This window comes from Protopterus annectens, chromosome 12.part0 (assembly GCF_019279795.1).
Source record: "Protopterus annectens isolate FY-2018-M chromosome 12.part0, PAN1.0, whole genome shotgun sequence".
NCBI classification, from domain to species: Eukaryota; Metazoa; Chordata; order Ceratodontiformes; family Protopteridae; genus Protopterus; species Protopterus annectens.
In genome coordinates, this window is record NC_056746.1 from 208,916,331 (window position 1) to 208,940,830 (window position 24,500).

The 24,500-nt window shown below is 43.4% G+C and overlaps 1 protein-coding gene across 1 annotated transcript in view; it reads right to left on the reverse strand.

Annotated features, from left to right (window-relative positions):
• The window catches only part of CCNF (cyclin F), a gene marked incomplete in the record, with an annotated part of 700,297 nt that overhangs the window by 377,483 nt on the left and 298,314 nt on the right, over positions 1–24,500 (reverse strand).

Here is a 24,500-nt window from a genome sequence, read left to right on the forward strand (position 1 = left end):
CTTCGCTTTTGTATACAAAAGTAATACAATCATCTGTGGGCACTGTGGCAATGCAGGTTGGAAAGATGAAAGGACAACCTAAACAAATATCGGGAAAGTTAACCACCAATGAGTAGGATGTCTGCATATCCTGAATGACTGATCAAGAACTGCATGAGTTAATACAGCATGGACCATTGCACCAAGAAAGTGCACTGCAGCACCCTCATGTAAAACCTGACACGAGGGACCAGAGTGATTGAAGCAGACATTGACCCCAGTACATGAAGAATCAACCTTGCTATGGACTAAGATACGACTTCAGAAGCCTGCTGACATAGGGAAATAACTCAAATTCGGGAGTTGGCAATTTGAGTAGCCGTATCTAGGTGGCATCCTATGAACTACTATATGGGCTAAAGTCAACTGTGATTTTACCATATTCATAGGAGACTACCAGGCTAACAGCTTAAGAACCCTTACAAGCCTAACCAAAACAATCCTATTTTACCCAATATATGGCCCCTAGGGACAAGAAGATACCACTGGTTTGTGCCTATGCCATGAGTTATGTTACATAATGCCCCTGTCTATAAGGGACATAGGCACTACACCAGGTGTGAATTTGCAGTTCCTCATCCACTGATTCAAACGGTGTTTGAAGAGGGACAAGGAAGATCTGGGGCAAACTCTGAGATGCACCTCTCACTCTCCAGCATGTTTTGAGTTGCTGAATAAGTTTAGATTTCTGGATCAGGTGACCGTTGTGCTGTTTGACTTGCAGATATGTAGCAGCTCCCATCAGGTCTGGATTTATGAGTGCCTTATAGGTCACCCTTTAATAGTTGGTAGATGACTGAGTAAAAGGATAGAGCTTTTAGTCTATTTGCAAAGGACATGTTTTCACCCTGCATTTTCTTTAGAAGGAACCTCTGAGGTTGCTCCACCTACTGCAAGTGCCTAGTCAAGTACAAGCAAAATGATGCACTGTACACAATGGTCTAATGAGGGCAGAGTACAGTGGGGCTAATATCTTCCTTGGATTTGGATGCCATACCTTTACTTATAAACTCACTCACTGCACATAGACCCACCAAACATGCAACTGCAAACCCCACACATAGATACACAAAGACATATTTGGAGGCTCTAAATAAAAATCTGCAGAAAGAGCAGTGACCTCCAAAAGCAGACCTGTAAGCAACCTACACCCACTAACACACTGAAATTAACACAACCTCCAAAACCAGTGTGACAGACGACCACAGCCCTTAAGGCAAAACACCATACCTAACACACTTGTAATAGGCGATTCCATAGTCAGGCACACAGATGTCCCTCTCACCAGGCTGAGCAAAGAGAAGGTCACCGTCAGCTGCTTGTCGGGTGCCAGAATCAGACACATTACCCACGCACTCAGGTCAGTCCATGACAAGTACAAATACGACTGTCATTGTCCATGTTGGTGTAAATGACCTGAGACGTACCTCCCTGGACTACATAAAAAGGGACATAGAAGAGCTTGCTGATCATGTAACCAAGGCAAGTACGACCCTAGCCTTGAGCGGTATCTTACCCTCACCAAGAATGATAGTTCAGTACAAAGAAAAAATGATAAATTTCAACAATTGGCTAAGTTTCTCGTGTCATTTAAAGGGGATCCAGTATCTGTCTGCCTGGGATGACATGCTTGACAAGCCACGATGCTTCGCCAGAGACGGTTTGTACCCGTCACCCCTGGGATTCAGGATACTGTCAAAGGCTCTTGCCACCCCCATAGTGCCTTTTTTAGGCAAGGCTCAAAAGACAAATCCACCGCTGTAACAAGTACCAGCGACAAAAAACTGAGGGTCATGTTGCTCAATGCTAGGAGTTTAAACCTCAAAATGCTCTCTCTCGAGGCACTCCTCAATATGGAGAGCATCGATATTTGTGCAGTAATGGAGACCTGGTTCAAGGCTCAAGAGAGCACCCCAGCAATACCAGGCTACAACTCATATCACACATTTCGGCCACAAAACCCAGACCGAAATACAAAGGGAGGAGGCGTATCCATATTCATCAAGGATAATCACACCTCCAGACTGGTTGCAAAGTATGATGCCTCGGAGATCATCCAAGTGCAACTTACAAAAAGTACAGTTTTGTACCTACCATAAATGTAGATGTTCGTGCCAGTACAAATCGCATGACCGACGCCATATCCTCAGTCTTTCTTGCCTCAGGCGTCAGAATGCAAAACACCACCCAAAACCCAACACCTAAATAAGGGGTGATTTGGACTGCAGCAATGGATATCCAACATCTACATTTATGGTAGGTACAAAACTGCACTATGTTCTTATCTACCATTGCTGCAGTCCTTACATATGGGTAGAATCCCAGAAAGGCCAACTAAATAGAATTAGGAGCTGCTAACATGCCCTGTAGAACAGCAGTGGCAAACCCAGCCCTAGACCTAGAATAAAGAGGTAAATGATAATGCTTAGTAAATGTATGCACGAACTCCAAGTAGCTGCCTCCAAAATGTCCTTAGTAGCTACCCCTCTCAGAAAGGCAGTAGAGGTAGCCCTAGTAGAGTGAGGCCTGATCCCAGCAGGAACATCTTTCCCATGATGAGAATAACAAAAGCAATACAATGGCCAATCCACTTGGAGATAGTTTGTTTGAAACAGCTTTCCCTTGTGAAGTCAAAGCAAAAGAAACAAACAACTGTTGAGATCTTCTGAACTCTTTGGTTCTGCTCAAATAATACCTTAACCCTATAAATATCCAAAGAATGCAAAACTTTTTCCCCTTTATTTGTAGGCAAATGTATAGATTGATTCAATGCCACATTTGAAATCACTTTAGGCATAAAAGTAGGATTTCTCCAAAGGAAACTCTGTCCTTGTGAAAAATCAGAAATGGTTCCACTCCCATGAGGGCCTGTAATTATGATACCCTTGAGCAGAAGTAACAGCCAACAAAAGCAGTCTTCCAAGACAACAACTTCAACTCAGCTGTAGCTGCAGGTTCAAATGGAGGCAGAGTCAGCTTCTCCAAAACAAAATTAAGATCCCAGGCTGGAGTGGGAGCTCTTCTTGGGGGTCTTATATTTTTTGCCCCTCTAAGAAACTGCTTAACCAATGGATGAGAAAACAAAGGAGGGTCACATTCATAGTGAGCAGAAATAGCTGCAGCATGCACTTTCACAGAAGAGAAGGACAAACCTTTGTCCAACAAAACAGTCAAATATTGCAGTATAGAACTCAAATTAGGCAATTTAACATCAAAGCCTTTAGCTGAACTCCAAAGAAAAAATCTCTTCCATTTATCAGCATAAACTTTCCGAGTAGTAGGCTTCCAAAAGAACACCCAAAACTTGTTGTGGAAGCTGCAGGCCCTCCTTCCTCAAAACTGAATGCTCCAGGCTGTCAGGTGAAGAGATTGCACCTTGACATTGAGAAAATGATTGTCCTCCTGAGTCAATAAGTGAGGAATCCGTGGTAATGGCCAAGGTGACCCTTGAATCAAACCCCTTAAGAGAGGGTACCAATGCTGCCGAGGCCAATCTGGTGCTATGAGAATCATTCGAGGCTTGTCCCTCCTGACTTTCAACAATACCTTTGGAAGAAGAGGCAAAGGAGGAAAGGCATACACATGCTCCAGCTGAAGGATAGTGCATCTATTTTCCAGGCTTTCGGATGAAATAGCCTTGTGCAAAACTTTGGCAGTTGACAGATCTATGTCTGGAGTTCCCCAAGCCAAGGTCAACTGCAGAAATACCTGATGATCCAACTTCCATTCGTGAGGATCCACAATCTGTCTGCTCAGAACATCTGCTAAAGAATTTTGTGCTCCTGGCAGAAACTGTGCTCGAAGAGTGATGTGCAGTGTTAAAGCAGTTTCCCATACTAGCATTGCTTGTCTGCACAATGGATAAGAATGGGTTCCAATCAACACCAGTCCTGGATGAAGTAGGCTCTTGAATGCTTCCAAAGCAAATTGAACTGCCAGCATCTCTTTCATGTTGATATGTAGATGAAGTAGCTGGTCTTGAATCCATTTTCCTTGAGATGAGCTCCCCAGGCTGACTCGAGGCCTGTCGTTAACATTTGACTTGCCTCTGGCTGGAGTCACAGAGAGTCCCTTGTTTAGGTGACATTCCTGAGCCCACCACAGAAAGAGTCCACGCTTTTGAGATACTCATTGTAACTTCCTCATATGCAGTTTGGCATTGGGAAGTACTAGAATACAAGATGCCATGAACCCTAAGGGAAGGACTGTCTTTGCAGTCAGCCTGGACATTACTGAAAGCTGTAGGAGAAAACACATCTCTTGTGAGGGTACTAGACTGGACTTATCTCACAGAATACCCTAGGCATCTTAAAACTGTCATTACATATTGAAGATGTTGAAGAAGTTCTGCTTGCCTCAATCTGGATGATAAATTTGAATCTGAAAAAGCTATTACTGGAGCCAGGACTTTTGACTTTACCCTCTGGGCTTAGTAGACAAGCTAAAGGGCAATGCAGAGAACTGATAATGCAAATTCCCATTCAAATCTCAGGAACTTTCTGCAACTGGGCTGATAGGAATGTGAAGATAGGCTCCTTGATCCACACAGCATACCTTGATCTTGCCAAGGCCTGCTGCGTTACCATTTGAACTTTGGAATTATGGACAAATCCACTAATTGGTCTCCAAGCATTTCCTACGCACCAAGGAAAGACGGGAATAAAACCCTGGCTCTTTCTGCAGAAGGTACCCATTCAACTGAAGCAGAGAAGAAATTTGTGCGCTAGGATCAGACTCCACACCTGTGACTAGTTCCACACCTGTGACTAGTGGAGTATCACAGGGCTCAGTATTGGGACCCCTCCTGTTCGGCATCTATTTCTCCAAGGTACAAGCAAAAAAAAAGAAGCTTTAGGAGTCCCTCAGGGCTCCATCTTAGGTCCTCTTTTATTTTCCATCTTTATTAACGACCTGTATCTTGCCACCCCTCTAACTACTTGTATTCAGTACGCCGATGACACCACCATTATTTGCTCTTCCACAACCCAAGCAGAACTCCACTCCCTTACCCAAAAAACTTTTACCACTATAGAACAATGGTTCTCCAATCACAGTCTTCTCTTAAACCCTAAGAAAACTAAACTTCTCCTCTTTCTACCCACACATCTGTCTCCCTCTATTATTTTCACACTTACTTCTAACAATGGCACCCTTATCTCTCCTGACCAAACAACCAAACTCTTGGGGGTTACTATTGACAACCTACTTAAATTTGATTTTCATATCAACTCTATCATAAAAGCAACTAACAGAAAACTAGGTTCTCTCTACAGAATCAAATCTTTAACTCCTGAAGCAAGAACTACCATAGCTAGAACATATCTTATCTCTACACTACTATATGCTTCCCCCATATATACTAATCTTTCTAAACATAACATCAATAGGCTTACAACAGCCTACAACAACATTGACAGATTTGCCACTGCCTCTCCATATAAAACACATCACTGCCCAAACCTCCTTAACCTAGGGTGGCTGGAGTTACCCCACCTAATTCAATACTATCAGCTTACAATTGCCCATAAAGCCCTTCACCACCCGGAAAATATACCAATGCTCTCCACCCTGATAAAACCCTATAACAACCTAAAAAACCTACGCTCTTCCAATAAAATACTGATTCAAACTTCTCTATCAAAGAATATGGCAGGTAACTCTATATTTTCCAACTCAGTTGGTAAAATTTGGAATCAACTTCCTCCAGACCTTATAGCCCAAACTTCCATCACACTATTTAAAACTAAACTGAAACACTATCTAACCAATCACTGGCTTTGCTCATGCAATAACCCTAGCTGATCATTTACCTCCTACCTTCTCCTGCATCCTTTGCACTGTCTCCTAACTTTATTTCTTCAATTTATTTTTCATTTCTGCCTGAGAAATTGACTCTCTCAACTACAAACAATAATTTTTCTAGTTATTCTATTGTTAGCTTTTAAACTATTTATTTACTTCTGTCACATATTTTACATACCTGTACGTAATTAATTTCTTTGTCTCTCTATTCACCTTTTTTGAACTTCCTGAAACGATGGTTTAAATGCCCTGTGTAGTGTGATTTAAATTCCTTGTGTAATTGGAATGTACTTTTTTGTTATTATGTAGTAGATAGCGGAACTTTTCTCCTTGGGCCTCCACTGAAAATGGACATGTATCCAGTTGGACTAGCCCGGTTAACAAATGTAAAATAAAAATAAATAAATAAATGTACTCAGCATAACGTTCCATCTGAGTAGATACTTCATTTGTCTGCAACCTGTGGGTGTCGGATCCGACCTCGGAGCCGATCCGGCAGCTTTCCAAGCTCCAAGATCTGAGCTCCTAGCTGCTCCCCCCTACCCATAATCCCCTACTACCAACCACATTACCTCAGATCGTTTTTTTTGCCTCACCAACTCGAGACAGAAACCAACTCCGAATGATCAGAAAAATTCCCGAGGTTCGGGGGATGGGCAGGGGGGGGTCGGTTGCAGACAAATGAAGTATCTACTCAGATGGAACGTATATGAGTACATAACTTCTTTTATCTGAAGTAGTTACTTCATTTGATCTGCAACCTGTGGGACAGAGTCCCCAGCTAACCTAAGAACCTGGGTGGTCCTACGGAAGGATATTCCAAGCACCCTTGAGCCAAAAGAAGCCCTACTCCTGGAAATCATATCCAGTTTGTAATGAGAAATGAACGATGAGATGAGGACCAGGTAGCTGCTGGAACAAATATACTTCCTACTGGAACCCTAGACCAAAGGCTGTTGGAGGTAGCTACAGATCTTTTGGAATGAGCACGGACGCCAACCGGAGCTGGCTTCCCAGATGAAGTGTATCCCAGCATAATGCACTGACAGATCCAATTTGCCACAGTCACTTTAGCAATTGCCTTGCCCATGGCTGACTTTGCATAAGAAACAAACAACTGGTCCGACTTGCGAAACTCTCTAGTCCTGTGCAAGTAAAAATGCAGTTGTCTGTGTACATCCATTTTGTGCAACGTGTATTCGCCTTTGTTGTGAAAATTTGGGAAAAATACAGGAAGATTTATTGATTGATTAATGTTTGATTCTGCTTAGCACAATTTTAGGCAAGAAAGCATGATTAGTCCTGAGGGACACTATCTTTGTGAAAGATAAGATACGGAGGTTTGATACACAGAGCTTGTCATTCTGAAACCCTCTTGGCTGAAGTAATAGCCACTAAGAAAGCCGTTTTCCAAGATAAGAACTTCAACGGGAACTGAGGTGCCGAGGCTCGAAGGTGGTCTCGTTAAGGCTTGTAAGACCAGAGTGAGATCCCATGGGAATCTGACGGTCTTGACAGGTGGTTTCAAAAGAAAACACCCACTTAAGAAGGTTTTACAACTTTGTAGATGCTAAGGAGCCTATGCGCCGTCCCACCGTGAAAATGGAGATGGCCGCCAACTGCACCTTAACTGTGGAGGCACTTGCTCCTGTGTCTAAAAAGCAGGAAAGGAAGTCCAGAATAGTTAGGAATAGGGACAGTAAATGGGTTCAATTCTTTATCTTTTGGCCCAGATGGAAACGTTTCCATTTACTGTTGTAAAGTTTTCTTGGTAGATGGTTTATGAGCCGCCACCAGAATGGCCTTAGCGAGGGGATGGAACCATTTTTCCTGGATGAAGTAGGCTCTTGAATGCTTCCAAAGCAAATTGAACTGCCAGCATCTCTTTCATGTTGATATGTAGATGAAGTAGCTCTGGGGGCCAAAGGTCTTGAATCCATTTTCCTTCGAGATGAGCTCCCCAGGCTGACTCCGAGGCGTCTGTCGTTAACATTTGACTTGCCTCTGGCTGGGTCACAGAGAGTCCCTTGTTTAGGTGACATTCCTGAGCCCACCACAGAAATTCTTTTTGTATGCAAGGGAGAATCCGAATGACAGTGTCTAAATCGTGGCTGTGTTGAGTCCACACGCTTTTGAGATACCATTGTAACTTCCTCATATGCAGTTTGGCATTGGGAAGTACTAGAATGCAAGATGCCATGAACCCTAAGGCTTGAAGGACTGTCTTTGCAGTCAGCCTGGACATTACTGAAAGCTGTAGGAAGTATTGATGAAGATGTCTTTGTTTGTCCAGGGTAAGAAATGCCATCTGGGTTGCTGTATTCAGTCTCACACCCAGAAAACACATCTCTTGTGAGGGTACTAGACTGGACTTTATTTCGTTCACAGAATACCCTAGGCATCTTAAAACTGTCATTACATATTGAAGATGTTGAAGAAGTTCTTGCTTGCCTTGAGCCAGAATCAAACAGTCGTCCAGATAAGGATAAATTTGAATTCCTTGTAGTCTGAATAAAGCTATTACTGGAGCCAGGACTTTTGTGAATACCCTAATGAACAGTAGACAAGCCAAAGGGCAATGCAGAGAACTGATAATGCAAATTCCCATTCCGAAATCTCAGGAACTTTCTGCAACTGGGCCTGATAGGAATGTGAAGATAGGCCTCTTTGAGATCCAGAGTCACCATCCAATGATCTTTGCCCAGCATAGGCAGCAACTGCTGCAACGTTAACATCTTGAACTTTGGAATTTCCAAAAAGGTGTTTAGAATGGACAAATCCAGAATTGGTCTCCAAGTATTTCCTTTCTTTGGCACCAAGGAAAGACGGGAATAAAACCCTGTGCCTCTTTCTGCAGAAGGTACTTCCTGTATTGCTTTCAACTGAAGCAGAGAAGAAATTTGTGCCTGTGCTTCCAGTCTTTGCTGATGAGGCACATCCGGCATACCTTTGAAAGGAGGGAATGTGTGGAAATAAAACTTGTAGCCTCGATTTATTATGTCCAATACCCATTTGTCCTGGGTAACCAAATGCCAATTCTTTGCGAAAAATCCCAGTTTTCCTCCTAGAGGAGCTGCCAGCATGGCAGAGTCCGGCAGCTGAAGATGCAGGTCATTGAGTTTGTTTCCGAAAGGACTGACCCCTGCCCTCCCCTGCAGAAGGAGTAGAAGAACCTAAAGTCCTAGGAGTAGCAGGGCCCTGAGAGGAAGCTCTACCTCTACCCCGCCTAGACCTGCCCTAGACTAAATCTGCAGAGGGAAAAGACCACCCTTTAGTAGGCCAATTTCTACTGAACTTAGGGGGCTGAACCTGTAAAAAATCCTTAACTGTCTGCATAGACTTAGCTTTTTCCTCCATTTTTTTCAAAACTGATTCAACAGGAGGACCAAAAAGAACATCAGACTGTAAAGGAGCATCTATAATTCGAGCCTTAACATGCTCTGACAATGTCTGATCTGTTAACCAGGCATGCCTGCGAAGAACTGAACTAGTAGCAGCCACCCTGGAAGAAGCCTGTAAAGCATCAAAACCACATTGCAAAGAATGCTTACCAACTTGGTCTGAAACATGCACTAAATCCTGAAGCTCTTTACATTCAATACCTTCAGACAAAGCATCAACTTTACATTTCAATTGGCCCAGCAAATAATTTTGATACCTGAGCATATGAAACTGACAATTTAAGGCCCTCATAGCTAAAGTGGAAGAGGTATACAATTTCTTACCCCACCTATCCAGAGCCCTAGCATCCTTGTCCAAAGGAACTGGATTCTTAACCACAGCAGCCCTGACACCCTTGGGGCCTTGAGTAATGGTTTCTGGGTCAGCCCTAGGACTCTTGTACAAATACTTGTGCGCTTCCGGTACCCTGTAGTATCTATCTGGTTTAGCAGGGGCAGGAGGCAAAGAGTCAGGGTTTAGAGAAGCCTCAGAAAATACATCCTGAACTACATCCAATACAGGGGGAATAGCCAAAGGCCTATGCTGAGGCAAAAACAAGAATTCTCTAAGCCTTTTACGAGAATCAGAATAATCCTGGCCTTCCCATTTAAAATGCTCCCTCATGGAATGCAAGGTTTCAGAAAAAGAAAAATCTTCAGGAGGAGACGCAGAGGGAGTAGAATCCTCAGCCTCTGAATCAGAGTAGGGAGGGAAATCCTGGAGCTCTTCCACAGAAGAATCAGAGTCATTGGAAGACTGATCCAGACCCTCCATCCTTGGCCCTACCCTGGGCCTTTTCTCGGGGGGGAGGCATAGAACCCCTAATTAAAGTAATCAAATCCTCCGCCATCTTTAACATGTGCCTTCTAGGAGCTGGACCCTGGGGACTGACACCAGCAGGGGCAGACTTAGATTTAGAAAGGCTTTTACTATGAGAAGGGGGGGGCCTAGAAACCCTGTGAGGGGAGGGAACCACCGACATCTGAGAAGCACCTTCAGCCTGGCCTACTACAGGAGAAACCACCTACTGAAGTAGCAAAGGCTCCCCTTGAGACTCCGGTAAACTTTCAGAAGGAGCCGTTGAAATAGTCGGTGGTTCTACCGAACCGGCGTCCGCAATGGACGACTCATCTTGTTTGGACCGCAAAGATTTCTCCTTGCGTTTCTTAGCAGAACCGGGCGCCGGGGAATCCGACGGCATATTATAATTACAACGTTTACCAAACACTAACCTAGCACAATCTAACCGACGTTTAATAGTGCGCTTATTAAATGTAGCACAAAAGCGACACCCAACAACGTCGTGCTCAGGCCCTAGACAAGGAATACAGAGTGAATGGTAATCCCTATGAGGAATCTGTTTCCCACAAGAAATACAGTTATTAACTTTTTCTGACATCCGTTAACACTGAGGCAAGAAAAAGACAAAAAGCGTCCCCAACAAGGTACTTAGCCCAGCTTGGTCTCCGGTCTGAAACTCGAAAACCGACAATTCCAGAACGCCGAACGGCACTTGCAAACGCTGCTTCTGCTTAGGACCACGCGGCAAGAAAGACTGAGGATATGGCGTCGGTCATGCGCATTTGTACTGGCACGTTCTGACGTCAGCCTCGAGCGCCATGACCGACGCCAGATTCTAGCCCTTTGGTATTCGGGCCGATGGTGGACAGCGGAATACCCATATGCAAGGACTGCAGCAATGGTAGACGAAGAACATCTGCAATTCAGATTGTAGCTTGCTACAGATCACCATCCTCGACCCAAGACACCCACTTCTTGTTCCTCGAGATACTGGAAAATATGAAGGTCCAACCGAACACCCTTATAATGGGTGATTTCAATTACCCAAACATTAACTGGGAAAACTACGAAGCACCAATACCTTTGCTCAGCGCTTCCTCGAATATATAAACTCAAATGCCCTGGACCAGCTTATTAGCACCCCCACGAGAGGTAACAATATACTGGACCTGGTTATCACCAACATGGGGGATAAATGCTCCACACCTGTGGTAAGTTCCTTATTGGTCAGATCAGACTATAAACTCATCACCCTAGATATCCACATACCACCCTCACCCCCTCCCAGGGAAACCACGATAAAAAACTTCTCCAAAGCAAACTTTATGTTACTCAAAACAGAGCTGGCAAGTTTTGTTACTCCCACGCAGAATGTAAATATGATTGAATTTGCTGTATCCCACACAAAAGCACTCTACAAGCACTTACACAAGTGCATGGACCGTGCTATCCCAAACAAGACCAAGACCCATTCCTCCAAAAAGAGGAAACCAGTCTGGTGGACCCCAGCAATAAATAAGCTCTACAATAGAAGGAAGAAATTATTACAAAAAAAAGAGTAAAAACCCAGGAATGGAAGGGATCCCTGACCAACCTTAGCAAAAAGCTAAGAACCCTCATAAAAACCTTTAAGGCGAACTTTGAAAGAAAAATCGCAACAGACACCAAAGACAACCACAAGGCACTTTTTAGCTATGTCAAGAACCTAAACTGCAATACTCAGATCTGCTCTTGAGCTACAGCATAATGGTTCAAAAGTCACGGAACCCATTGATATCGCCAATATACTGGCAGATCGCCACCTAGAGGGCCCATATCCATACCAGACGATTGTGCTGCTCCTGAAATCCGAGACACCCATGTGAAAACAGCACTCTCCAAAGCAAAAAATACAGCATCCATGGGACCTGACAGTATCCCAGGCTGCGTGATACATGAACTCCAAAACAAATTATTCCCGCACCTTAATACCATGTTTAACCACAGCCTCACCTCAGGCTATGTGCCCACAGAGTGGCACATGGCAACAGTCATCCCACTCCACAACGGAGGTGCCACCACTGACCCTGGGAACTACCGCCCAATCAGCCTGACGAGCCTAGTCTGTAAGGCCATGGAACGCATCATCATGGAACTCAAAGACATCGGGAACCTACAAACTCTAGACCCTACCCAGTTTGGGTTCGTAAAGGGATGGTCATGTCTCCTCAATCTGGATGATTTTTTCGAAAAGGTCACGGAGGCAACAGATGACGGGAAGGTGATCCACACAGCATACCTTGGATCTTGCCAAGGCCTTCGATACCATTTCCCCACTTGGGAATTATAGACTAACTCACTAACCTAAACATAAACCTCTACGTAACAAGATGGGTTGCCAACTGGCTCGCAGATAGAACCCATTTGGTGAGAATAGGGAACGCTAGATTAGACTCCACACCTGTGACTAGTGGAGTATCACAGGGCTCAGTATTGGGACCCCTCCTGTTCGGCATCTATTTCTCCAAGGTACAAGCAAAAACAGAGGGATTATGGTTAACAAAGTTTGCAGATTACTGCAAACTGGGTGCCATAATTGAGACTCCAACTGACGTAGACATCCTTCAGAGGGGTCTCACTGATAGACATGTGGTGCCAAAATTTTGGCCTCAAGTTAAATGCCAAAAAGTGCATTGTCATACCTTTGGGAAAAAACAAGTACCAATGAATTACAACATAGGTGGCAGCCCACTTATCACAGAGGGTGTGATACGAGACCTAGGGACACAGGTGGATAGTAACCTCTCCAACAACCACATCGCTAAAGTGGTTAGAAAATCCTTCTACATGGCCCATCTTATCACAAAGGGGTTTGCATCTAGGAATAAGGAAGTTATTGTCCCCCTCTACTCATCACTCATTAGACCCATAATGGAATACAATGCCCCATTTGGGATGTACCTTACAAGACATCTGCAACAACTGGAGAGGCCTCAAAAGTACCTCACAAAGAGGATAAGCCTTAAACACATTCCCTATGCCAAAAAAACCTCGAACTATACACTGTCGTGTACAGACTACCCAGAGGTGACCTATGCCTAACATACAAGGCTATGGCAAACCCCGAATTGCTGGAAGTGCTCCACCTAAGGAAGACCCAATCCACCAGAGTTGCACGCTCAAGGGACATTAGCCTGACAGCATTAATATTGGAGGGGCAGATTTGTGTCCCAGAGACTCCCCTTGCTCTGGAATAGGGTCCCCATAAATGTGAAGCAGAGCCCCTCACTAGCACTTTTCAAGAGGAATCTTGATTAGTGGTTGGGAAACAGGAAATTCACCCCAGGAATCACGTCTGTGGCCCTGCTCGACAGAGGCGCACGTAACTAAACCCCAAGGGAGGCGAAATCCGAAACATTTTGGCTAGGCTTAATTATGCCCTAGGGCCAATAGCCTAGTAATTACCTATGAACTGTGCCACATAAGACTTCCTCACCACTGTGGATACATGGTGGTCAAAATTCAGGCTATTACCTGTGTACCTAGCTCGCTCACCTCTGAGTCTACTCTTGGGTTGTGCTATTGATGTTGCAATTTGCATGAGTATTTGACTTCCTAAAGGGTATGATAATGCATTTTTTTCAATTTTAGGCCATGGATCTGGCACCAGTCATTTGTCTGATCTAGACCCTCCTGAAGGATATCTACATCATTGGGAGATTCAGTGATTGTCCCCAGCTTACAGTAGTTGCAAACTGTCACCCAGAGACCTTCCAAGTTAGCCTCACAGAAGTATATTCTGAGCAGGAGTGGTCCCAGCACAGAGTCTTAGGGAACATCACTAGTATCTGGCCTTTTGCTGGGTCTGAATTCATCCACTTTAACCACGTCATCTGTGAGCCAGTTGGTCATCCAAATGGTGAAGTAGGGATTTATGCCCAGTTTTGAGAATTTATAATACCAGAGTGGGAAACTGTGTCAAATGCCTTGGCCAGGACAAAGTAGGCGGTATGTACTGTTTTACCCTCATCTATGGCCTTAATGACTTTCGCAAAGAAATCCACAACTTTCAGTAGGCATGACCTGCCCTTGAAAAAGCCAAATTGGGTCAGTCCAGTGTTTGATGGTTTTCTTATGTTATTATTTATAAACTCCAGAATTATTCTTTCCCTGCCCTTATATGTATAAGGCTAGTCAAACGTATGGCTCTGTAATTTCCTGGGTCAGTAGATGGTCTCCCTTTATGCAGAGGGATGACTGTTGCTGTACTCCACAATATTGGGACAAAACCAGTACCTAGGCTGTGGTTAAATAAAGATCCTAATGGTCTTGATAAGTCCTGATTTAGGCTGTTTAAGAGGCAATCTGGTATACTGTCAGACCCTACTGAAGCAGTGCATTAGTTTTAGAGAGCTCAGCAACTACCTATTCTTTGGTGATAATTGGTGGTGGAGGATATTTCTTGAAGTAGAACTGGATTGGGGTGATGGGGAGATGAAACTTGAGATGAATTTGTTGGCCAGCAGATTTGCTACATCTTCTGGCGGAGTATAGGTGACTCCATCTACAACCAATTCCACACATGTTGGGAGTTGCCCTTAAGATTGTGGACATTACTGAAAAATGACTTAGGATTATCCATAGCTTTGGAGGCTTTTTACCTCAAAGTCTACTTTCAGAGACTTGATTAGTTCCCGAATTTGCTTACTAAAAAGGAACTATTGTTGAGCACATTCCCTCTTACTTTGACAGTATTTTCTTTTGTTGTACAACCTATTAATACCAAGGGTTACCAGGGTGGCTTGTTTTTGCTGTTTGACCTGGGTTTATTTCGGTCTGATACTGCTTTTTCTATGCAGTTGTATATATGGTTGTACAGGGCTTGTGTAAGCCTCTGCATAGGTTTTTGCACTTTCTGGATTTGGGGGAGCTTGGAAACTAGCTATGGCATCACTAATAGGTGGTAATTTACCTTAAAGGAGTTCTTAAAGTTTTTGAGGTTATGTGGGGGACTAGTTTTCCCTTTATTTCATGGGAGACAGCTCTGTGATCTGATCTTATCAATGAGGACATCACATGGGGGACATCCCTCTCCCATATTTCTGAGTACCAGATCTATGATATTTGTTCCCTAATGGGAGTGCAGACTAGCTGATCCAGAGCATTTGAATTTATAAAGTCAAGAAATCTTTGGGCCTGCATGTTAGCGGTCATGTATGCCTCCCAATTAATGGAGGAGTAGAAATCATCCATGAGTATGGCATTGGGCTGGAAAGCAAGTGATCCTGGTTTATGGTGGGGGACCTGTAGCTAGCAAGTATATGGTAATGGAGTTTTCCCATGGTTAGTTGGACACAAAGCAGCTCAAGCATGTCATATTGTTTGACCAGCCTTGAAGTGTGCTCATCTTTTATGTAGATAGATACACCTCTGACTTTTGCTCTTTCATGTGCAGTGGGTGGTATGAACATATGATGAAAGGCATGATGGATTTTTCCATGGCTTTGATCCATGTTTCAGCAACTGCACAGATATCAGGATTCTCCAGGGTTAGGAGAGCTTGGTGCAGTTTCTTCTTGAGACATCTAGCATTGAGCAGCAACATCTTTAAGCATGTCCTAAGTAGCTTTTGTTCTGCTGGAAGGTTTGTCTGTTTGGCAATGCCTAAACAAGGCTCTATAGGGGTGTATAATGTTTTGGCCAATATTCAAAAACCAGAGGGGACAGGTGAAGACCATCCCTGACAAAGCAGAGGGGTCTGTCAACCATTTCCCCCCAAGCTGCCAAGTATTGGACCCCTTTGAATGACACTAGTAGCCAAACCAATTGTTAAAGTCTATAATTTTCTGCTGGGATTGTGGCATCATCCTTGATAATGGCAGAGTGCTGCTCAATGCTAGGCTCAAACTTGCTTGTGACACTTGACACAGCCTTAGATCTCAATCAAGTTTCTCTTCATATAGTTCCAGGAGGTACATCTCAGGTCATTCATGGCCACATGGACTGTGACCAAGTCATACTGGTAGTTGAACTGAGAGTTAATTTGATCTGGCAACCCCTGGCCCCTGACAGGCAACTAACTGTAACCTTCTCCTTATCTAGCCTGGTAAGAGGGACATCACCGTTTCACAATGGAGTCTCCTATGACCAATATATTCGATTGTGGAGTTTTTTTGCATTATGGTCTTCGTAGCTGAGAAACGATGAGAGGTGGCTTTGTGTGTTGTGATGGGAATTGTCTTGTTTGTGTGCATGTGGAGTTTCTGAGAACTGCACCTGAGAGACCTTTGAAGTTTGGGTAAGTTACATGTGAGCACATCTACATGTGGGGTGAGTGTGTGTGTGTGTGTGTGTGTGTGTGTGTGTGTATGTGTGTGTGTGTGTGTGTGTGTGTGTGTGTGTGTGCGCGCGCAGTCCTTTATGGGCATGGTGAGTGATATGTATGAGTCGCTGACAACCTGTTTGCTGCTTTTTGTGTCTGCATGTGAGAGGCTAGCCTCCAGTGTCAATTGGTAACTACATCTCTCACGAACTGTATTTGTCTGAGAATTAAATGGTTGTCAGTGTACACAAGGCAACTGTTACATTGCCTCTGGATGCCCATGTCCACTAAACTGCACACAGAGACATTAGGAAAGTGCCCATCCATGGTTGCAGGTCCTAATGTGTACTTGGGAAGGGATAGGAGTGGACAGTGCTTGTAACCGGGTGAGGGAAGGGTTTTTACTTTGCATAATCTACAGATAACCTAATCAGCGATGCTGTCCAGTGCCCAAGCCAAATGCTCTTTGAGCTGCGATAGTTCTACGTGCAATAATAAGGTAAGGTAGACCTAAATAGTCCCAAATGCATAAATACTGCTCACCACACAAACTAGCTGCCCTGTGAGTAACGCAGGAATGACAAAGTTCCAAAGTAGTTTTTATAGGGAAATTTCAACTTCTGGTGATTGCGTATATACAAGGCACCAGTAACAGCTGCTTGAAGAACAGCTTCGCACAAATGCGAGGCTAATATATGATCAGAAAAAAGCAAGTTTTATACTATGTCCCAAGCCCAATCGGGTATGCACACAATGAGCTTTCCACCAGCATGTCCCAGCGCAGATAGATGAAAGCAGCCCTCTCCTGCATAAGAGTGCAGACTTTGACCCTATTCATATAATAAAATTACTGCTGTGGGGCCCAAGTATTAACTTATTCACTCCAATGTCGCTCAGGAAGTTTGCACTGTAACTTCCAATGGGCACAGCCGCCTTTTGACAGAATCAAATGATAGGGATTATGATAGAAGTATAAATGGCAAACTCTTCAGCGCAAACTATTTTTATAGTGGTAGCATTCTTTAGGTACTAGGTCTTAAACTGATTTTTCTAAGTCACAGTAAACAGTAAATATTATGTTTGTAATATTTTGTAAACAATTTACAATATCTCAGCAACCACTCAAGTTACACACATACTGTCACCAACATTTTACTCATCTAGAGCTTTCATATGAGGCTAAGGAGTTCTGTGTTACTTGGTTAAGATATTTAGAAAAATTTGAAAATTACATCTATATAAATTAATATCATAAAAACAGTTAATATCTATTTACCTGTACTAGACAGAGGTCAAATATTAATACAGTTGAGTTTGCAGTTGTGTAAGATTTAAGATGAAATATTTTAAAACCTTATACATAACATGTTTTTAGAATTATTGATGCAAAAATGAACAAGCAATATTGACACCCAGAGGTGTCAGTAAGAGTTAACTGCAGATGCACCTGGAGAGGTCACTTGGATGTAATGCGTTAAGGAAACCACAAACAGATGCCTAATACTAACAAACACTAGATACAATGCATTTTAGTGCAGAATATCAGACCTTACACCAATTTGAAAATGCAACTTTAAAGAAGTGCAAAGAAATAAATAGCACAGTACATCTTCACAGTATAATGCAAATAAGCAATGTTTCCAAAGCTTTGCAACTGTACAGGGCACTGGCATGATGAGCAGCTCCATGCAAATGTGCCGAATTTATACCAGAACTCGAAGTATACAAAAGTGACTTACAGAACCCTCTGGCAAATAAAATGAATACACTTAAGAGACCTTTTGTGTGCTTCCCAACTCAGATAGACTAGGCAAACACCTACTGCCACTAGAAAAATAATCCCAGTCCTCCTAATGTAAAAGCAGTGTAAGAGCATCCAGAATAAAATGCTACACCAAAACAAACAACCTTAAGGAAAAGCAATAAGTAATTCAAGATAACAGCATTGTACTGGAAACAGATTAGAACATTGTGACTATTCAATAAAAGCATTTTGATTTGTACAAATCAGCCAAAAGCCACTCAATTGTTCAGAATTTATAAATCCACTAAAACCAAGGTAAACTGATTAATAAGCCCATCGACCAATACAACTATATGCAGGAATCTCTAGTGCGTTTTCCCAGCCTATACAGACCAAGTTACCATGCACTGCCACTAGACAGAAAATCTTCTGTCCTCTTGTAACAATACAGAAGACAACTTGCTAGAAAGTAAAAATACACCACTTCACAATTTTATAATCTGTTTCAAGTACAATGCTGTTATCTTGAATTCAGAGCAAGTAGAATAGACAAGAAGAAGCAAAATGCCCCCCCTAAAAAAAAAAAAAATAATTCAAGATATCAAAAGCAGTCTAGAAAGGCAGAAGCTTATAAAGCTCAATTCACAGTAAGGGTGGGCAGCTTAAAATCATCAAATTTAAAAAGCAGATCAAAGGATGGGAAGGTCAGTGGGACAATAACCAGCAGGGAGTCACAAACAATGCTTACAGTTTTTGCTGGCCTGAGTCTGATCATGAAAGAAAAGACCCACAGATATACTCAGTGTACTTTAAGTGACACTCAAGAAACAAATTAACCAATGGAAAATAAAATCCATGTGAAATGTGCAGCCTGGGTAATTAAAGTGTCTTGTCGGCCACATAGAACAAAAATACCAGGCAAAGCAGATTTCTCAAAACAGAAAACAAAATGGAACCGGTACAAAAAACAAAGAAGCTCTATCAGTTTAAGTAAATCACAGACAAAAAGGAGATTACATGCCGATAAGAAAAGTAATCATCTTGTTGATCGCAGTTCCTAGCTGGGGACATTGTTGGAGCATGGAGTCCCAGACCTGAACAAGTACATCCCTCATGGAAGCAGTTATGAGACAAGTATGGGAACAAACAAAACTCCTGTAGACTAAGAAATGCTGCAACCACTGCCATGCATTTGGTGTACACCCTGGGGACTGTGGCAGGACCAAATGGCAGTGCCTTGAAAGTACAGTTGTGTAAAATCTTAACATAACAGATGTCCTTCACTTCACTGTTGCAGCATTCTTTACTTTAGGGACTTCCCACCTAGGGCAGCACGATATTTGGCCAGTATACCAAATGATCTTGTATGTGCTGTACATCACACAAACGTCCTGCACAGGATGTAGGGCATAGAAGTGATATATGTTCGCAGTTACCCAGAAATGAATTGGCCGATTAGATAACAGTTGCCATAGAACAAAGGAATCCCTGAACATCCAAGAGAAGAAAAGGGGGAGACCCTCAGTCAGATGGGAATCAAAAACAAAAACAACAAGAGGGGGTTGGAGGAAGGGAGTGAATACTGCAACAGTGAAGAGGAGGACATCTACTGTTGTGCTGAGATTTTACACAACTGTACAATGCCCTTCTATAGCTCAAGAAACAGAATGGAAGGTAGAAGGCCTGAGAAGAGCCTTCAACAAACCCATATAAACTGGTTCTAGCAAAACCTACTTTGGCCCTAGAAACCATATCCAACTTGTAATGCTTAGTAAAAAGTATGCACTGAAGATCAAGTAGCAACTTCAAGGATGGAATTCTGTCCAATCCCTTGAAGAAGGCACCAGAAGAGGCAATAGCCCTACTGGAAAGAGCTCTAAGAGAAGTAGACAAAGATTTATAATCAAAAGAAAAAGAAATGGCCTTGGATATCCAGGATGAGATGGTTTGGTTAGAAGCAGCATAACCCAATGTCCTGGGGTGAAAGGAAACAAAAAGCTGATCAGACTTATAAATGGCCTTAGTTTTATGCAAACAGTACCTGAGCTGTCTGTGAAAATCCAAGGTATGCAATACCCTCTTACTAACGGACTGAGAAGGGAAAAAGAAAGGGAGATGTACTGACTGATTCAAAGACAACTCCTTTACTACCTTGGGAATTATAAGGATTAGTACAAAGGGACACCCTCTCCCTGTGAAAAACTGAAAAAGAAGGAATGGCCAAAAGGACCTCTGAGCAGAAGTAAGAGCCAGCAACAAAACAGTCTTCTAGATACAATGTTGCAAAGAAGCAGAATCTGCAGGCTCAAAAGGAGCCCAAGTCCATTTTTCCAGAGCCTGAGGAGGAATAGGTGTCTTTGGAGGTCCAAGGTACAGTACACCTTTAAGAAATTGTTTCACCTCAAAACCAAAGGAGGTTTCAAGGGCAGATGAGCACAAATGGCTGACAAACTAGACTTCACAGAAGAATAGGCCAAGCCAGACTGGAGCAACTCACACAAATAGATGACCAGAGGGGACCCCCCCCCCACTAAAAAGGTCCTGGTTATGAACATGGCACCAGACAGAAAATCTTTTCCATTTGGACATACAAGATTTTCTGGTTGAAGGTTTCCTTGCCTCCTGTAAAACCGAGCACATCCTCAGAAAACAGATGCCTGAAAGGGAACAAAACCCTATCACTCAAAGTTAGCTGGAGTGGACAAGTGAGGACGGATGAGTTTCAACCGGTGAGGTAACTTGCGGTGATGGCCTCTGGCCAGATGCATTAAGGGGGGAATCTGTGCTATTTTGGCCAAAATGGAGTCACTAGGAAGATCTTTAGAGAGTCCAGCTGAATCTTCTGCAGGACTCTTGGGAGTAGAGGAAGAGGAGGGAAAGCATAAAGAAACATCCCCTTCCAAGGGAAAGGAAGGGCACCCGTCTTCCGCACGAGATGGCAAGGCACTCCAGAAAAGAAGAGAGGGAGCTGCCTGCTCAGAGGCAAGGAAAAAAGATCTACCCGAGGCATTCCCCACCAATGGGCAATGTCCAGAAACACATCTCTGTGAAACATCCATTTGTAACCTTGTGTGCTGGATCTGCTTAGAGAATCTGCCACTAAACTGTACTCTGAAGGAATGTATACACTGTCTGAAAAGTTAACCGATAACTGAAAACCACTTCCCAAGCCTGAAGAGCCATTCTGTAGAAGAGGTAAGATTTTGTGCCTTCCTGCTTGATGACGTACTACATCACTGTAGTGTTGCCTGTGTACACCCTTCAACAGGCCTGGAGAGAACACTGGTTGAAAAGCATGAAGGGTCAGAAACAGAGCTCTTATCTCGGATGTTGATATAATCTGACTTCTAATTGGGGGGGGCTCAGAGACCCTGAACTTTCAGGTGATCACATGAAGCTCCTCAACCCCTGTCTGAGGCATTGATGAACAGTTTTTGAGACTGGAGTGGAGGCAGCTAAAAGGGCAGGCCTGGGTTGAGAGCAAAGCGTTGAATCAATCACCTGAATTCCTTTTTTATACAAGGAGAGGTACACTGAAGTCATGAGGGTGGCAATGCTACAGCCACCAAACTGATGAAGTACCACTGAAATTTCTGCATATGCAGTCTGCAAGAGGAAGAAGTGGAATAGAAGAGGCCATGAACCTCAGGGCCCAAAGAAACTTTTTGGCTGGAATGGCAGTCAGAGGAAGAAGAAACTGAAAGAAGGATGTCAATGACAAAACTGAATCCCACATCCCAGACACACATGATCCTGAGAGGGAGTCAGGATGGACTTTTGGAGGTTGATAGTGAACCCCAGACTTTGAAGATGAGAGATGGTGAAGTCCAGATTTTGTAACAGGTGACTGAAAGAAGGCGCCTGAAGCAACAGATCATCTAGAGTAAGGAAAAATCTGAATGCCTTGGAGGCTACAGAAAGCAATCACAGGAGCTAGGTATTTTGTGAATACTATTGGGGCAGCAGAGAGGCCAAGGGCAAAGCCTATAACTGAAAATGAAAGGAAGAAACACAAACGTACAAACTTCCTGAAAAGAGGGTGAATAGGGATATGAAGGTAAGCATCCTTCAGACCGAAAGACACCACAAAATCCTGGGTTTGTAAAAGAGAAAACAGGAATTGAAGATTAAACATCTGAAAAGGGGACCTTGAGAAAGGTGCTGAGCAGGGGGCAATCCAGAAGAGGTCTCAGTGTCCTCCTTTCAAGGAACAAAGAGCATCCTGGAATAAAATCCCTTTCCCACTTGGGAAGGCGGAATAGGTTGAAAGGTTCCTTGGTTCACCAGGGACCTTAGGACCTCCATGAAATGACAAAGCTGCTCTAGAAGAGGTTGATGAAAAAGGAGGGAAGAGACTTCCATAACATGAAATAACCCTGACGGACGATAGAAAGAACCCAAGAGTATGAAGTGATGAGAGGCTATTTTGGAAAACAAAAAGGACAAAAGAACCTGGTCTAAGAGTAAGGGGGCAAACTGTCAAAAAGAAGTAGGATTATTAGAAAAAGGCGGCTTCTGGGCTACAGAAGTCTGAGAAGCCTTAGCAGAGGAGGCTTGCATATGATACTTCCTGCCTTTAGAAGTCTGGAGGAGTTGCCCACAGCAGATCTAGAAGGATACCACCTCTGGAACTTATGGATAGGAGAGACAAAAATATGTTTAAGGTCCTGCAAGGCTTTGCCGTTCTCTTGAAAGACAAACAGGTCAGCAGCAGCAGTCCCAAAAAGATGTTAAATATCCAAAGGAGAATCCAACAACTTGGCCTTAATGTCCTCAGGCAAAAACTGATGACAAAGATAATAATGCCTCGTGACAAAGCTGCAGCTCCAGAAAAGGCATCAGCAGCATCACAGCTACACTTGATAAAGTGTAGAGACACTTGAGAAGTAGAACCTAAAATAGATAAGGCAGAAGATTTGCCTTCAGAATCAGGGAGTTCAGAAATACCCGACAAGCCTGAATAATAAAGGCCAGAGCATATTTTGTCACTTGTATCTGGTAATTAATAGCCCTAAAGGCCAAAGTAGTACTGCTGTAAACCTTTTTACTAATGCCCTCCATTGCCCTACTATCCTTATCAGAAGGCAAAAGTTTGGAAGAGGGCAAGAGCTTGGAAGGTTTGTCAGAGCAGACTGACACCACAGCATGATCAGCAGGACACTTAAGCAATGAAAGTGCCTAATTAAAGCAGCCAACACAGGAGAAACAGCAGATGGTTTGGGAGTATCCACATGAAGCATCTCTTATCTCCTCTGAATATCAAACACTTGAAAAGAATCGTACTTAAAGTATTCTATCATCCTAGCAAATGTGTCCCTAAAAGGCAATTCTTCAAAAGGAGACCCGGGGCTAATAGAATCTTCCTCATCAGAACCATAAGCCAAAGGTGAAGGTATCTGTGAATAGGACAAGGACCCTTCATCAGACTCAATCCTCATTCAAGGAATCCGGTTCCTTAGGCAATTTGGAAAGGGTAGAGTATCAAGGAAGAGCAGGCATCGAAACCCCCTAAAGGAAACATTAGCACCATCGAGGCAGAAAACAAGCACTGAATAAACTCTTGCCGTTCCCTTTGAGGATCCTTAGGACAGACTGAAACATGCTTTGTCTTTTCTTGAATGAAATGTCAGCCCCAACAAATACCAGAGATTCTGATCCTTTGAGATTCAGTAGCAGTACCCGGTACCTCCTCCCTGACAGACATCTGCAGAATCCGTCTAGGACTCTGACATAATCAGCCGCCGTTTCCTCTTGATGCCCAGTGCTCAATGGGGCACTTATCTGATGACTAGGTATTCAGCACAGCAACAAGGCATTCAGATCAATGAACGATAACAGCATTTGAACGGGCAGCAAAGATGTCTGCATAACTGTCTGTAGGTCACTTTTATGCCCCACATCTTGTCAGAGAGTATGTGACAGAAGTACGGTGCATACAAGATCATAAGGCTTTGGTATACTGGCCTAGGTGGGAGATCCCTATAGAAGAGAATACTGGAACAGTGACATAGGACATCTGAATGTGACTTGCTCTCAGTTGAAACTGGAGGACCCTCCTGGACTGCCCCACTATCTTGACGTGGAATTGGGTGTCCTGCAGGTCCATCTAGCACATCCAGATGACTGCATTGGTGGACCAACCCCTTCTTGGCTCAATAATTCTAGGATGTCCCCAAAGGAGAAAAGTTTTCCCAAGGAGGATCTTGGGGAACTCTCCATTTCCTTGAAGTCAGTATTTTCAGTGAAGGACTAGGGGACTCCAGTTGTTCAAATGTCTCCTTTTACATGCCTGCATCCCATGCTCCTCAGCAGTAAGGGACTCTAGAGAAGGCTCAGAAGGAAAAGGGGAACCCACTTGGCAAGGGTCCTCAA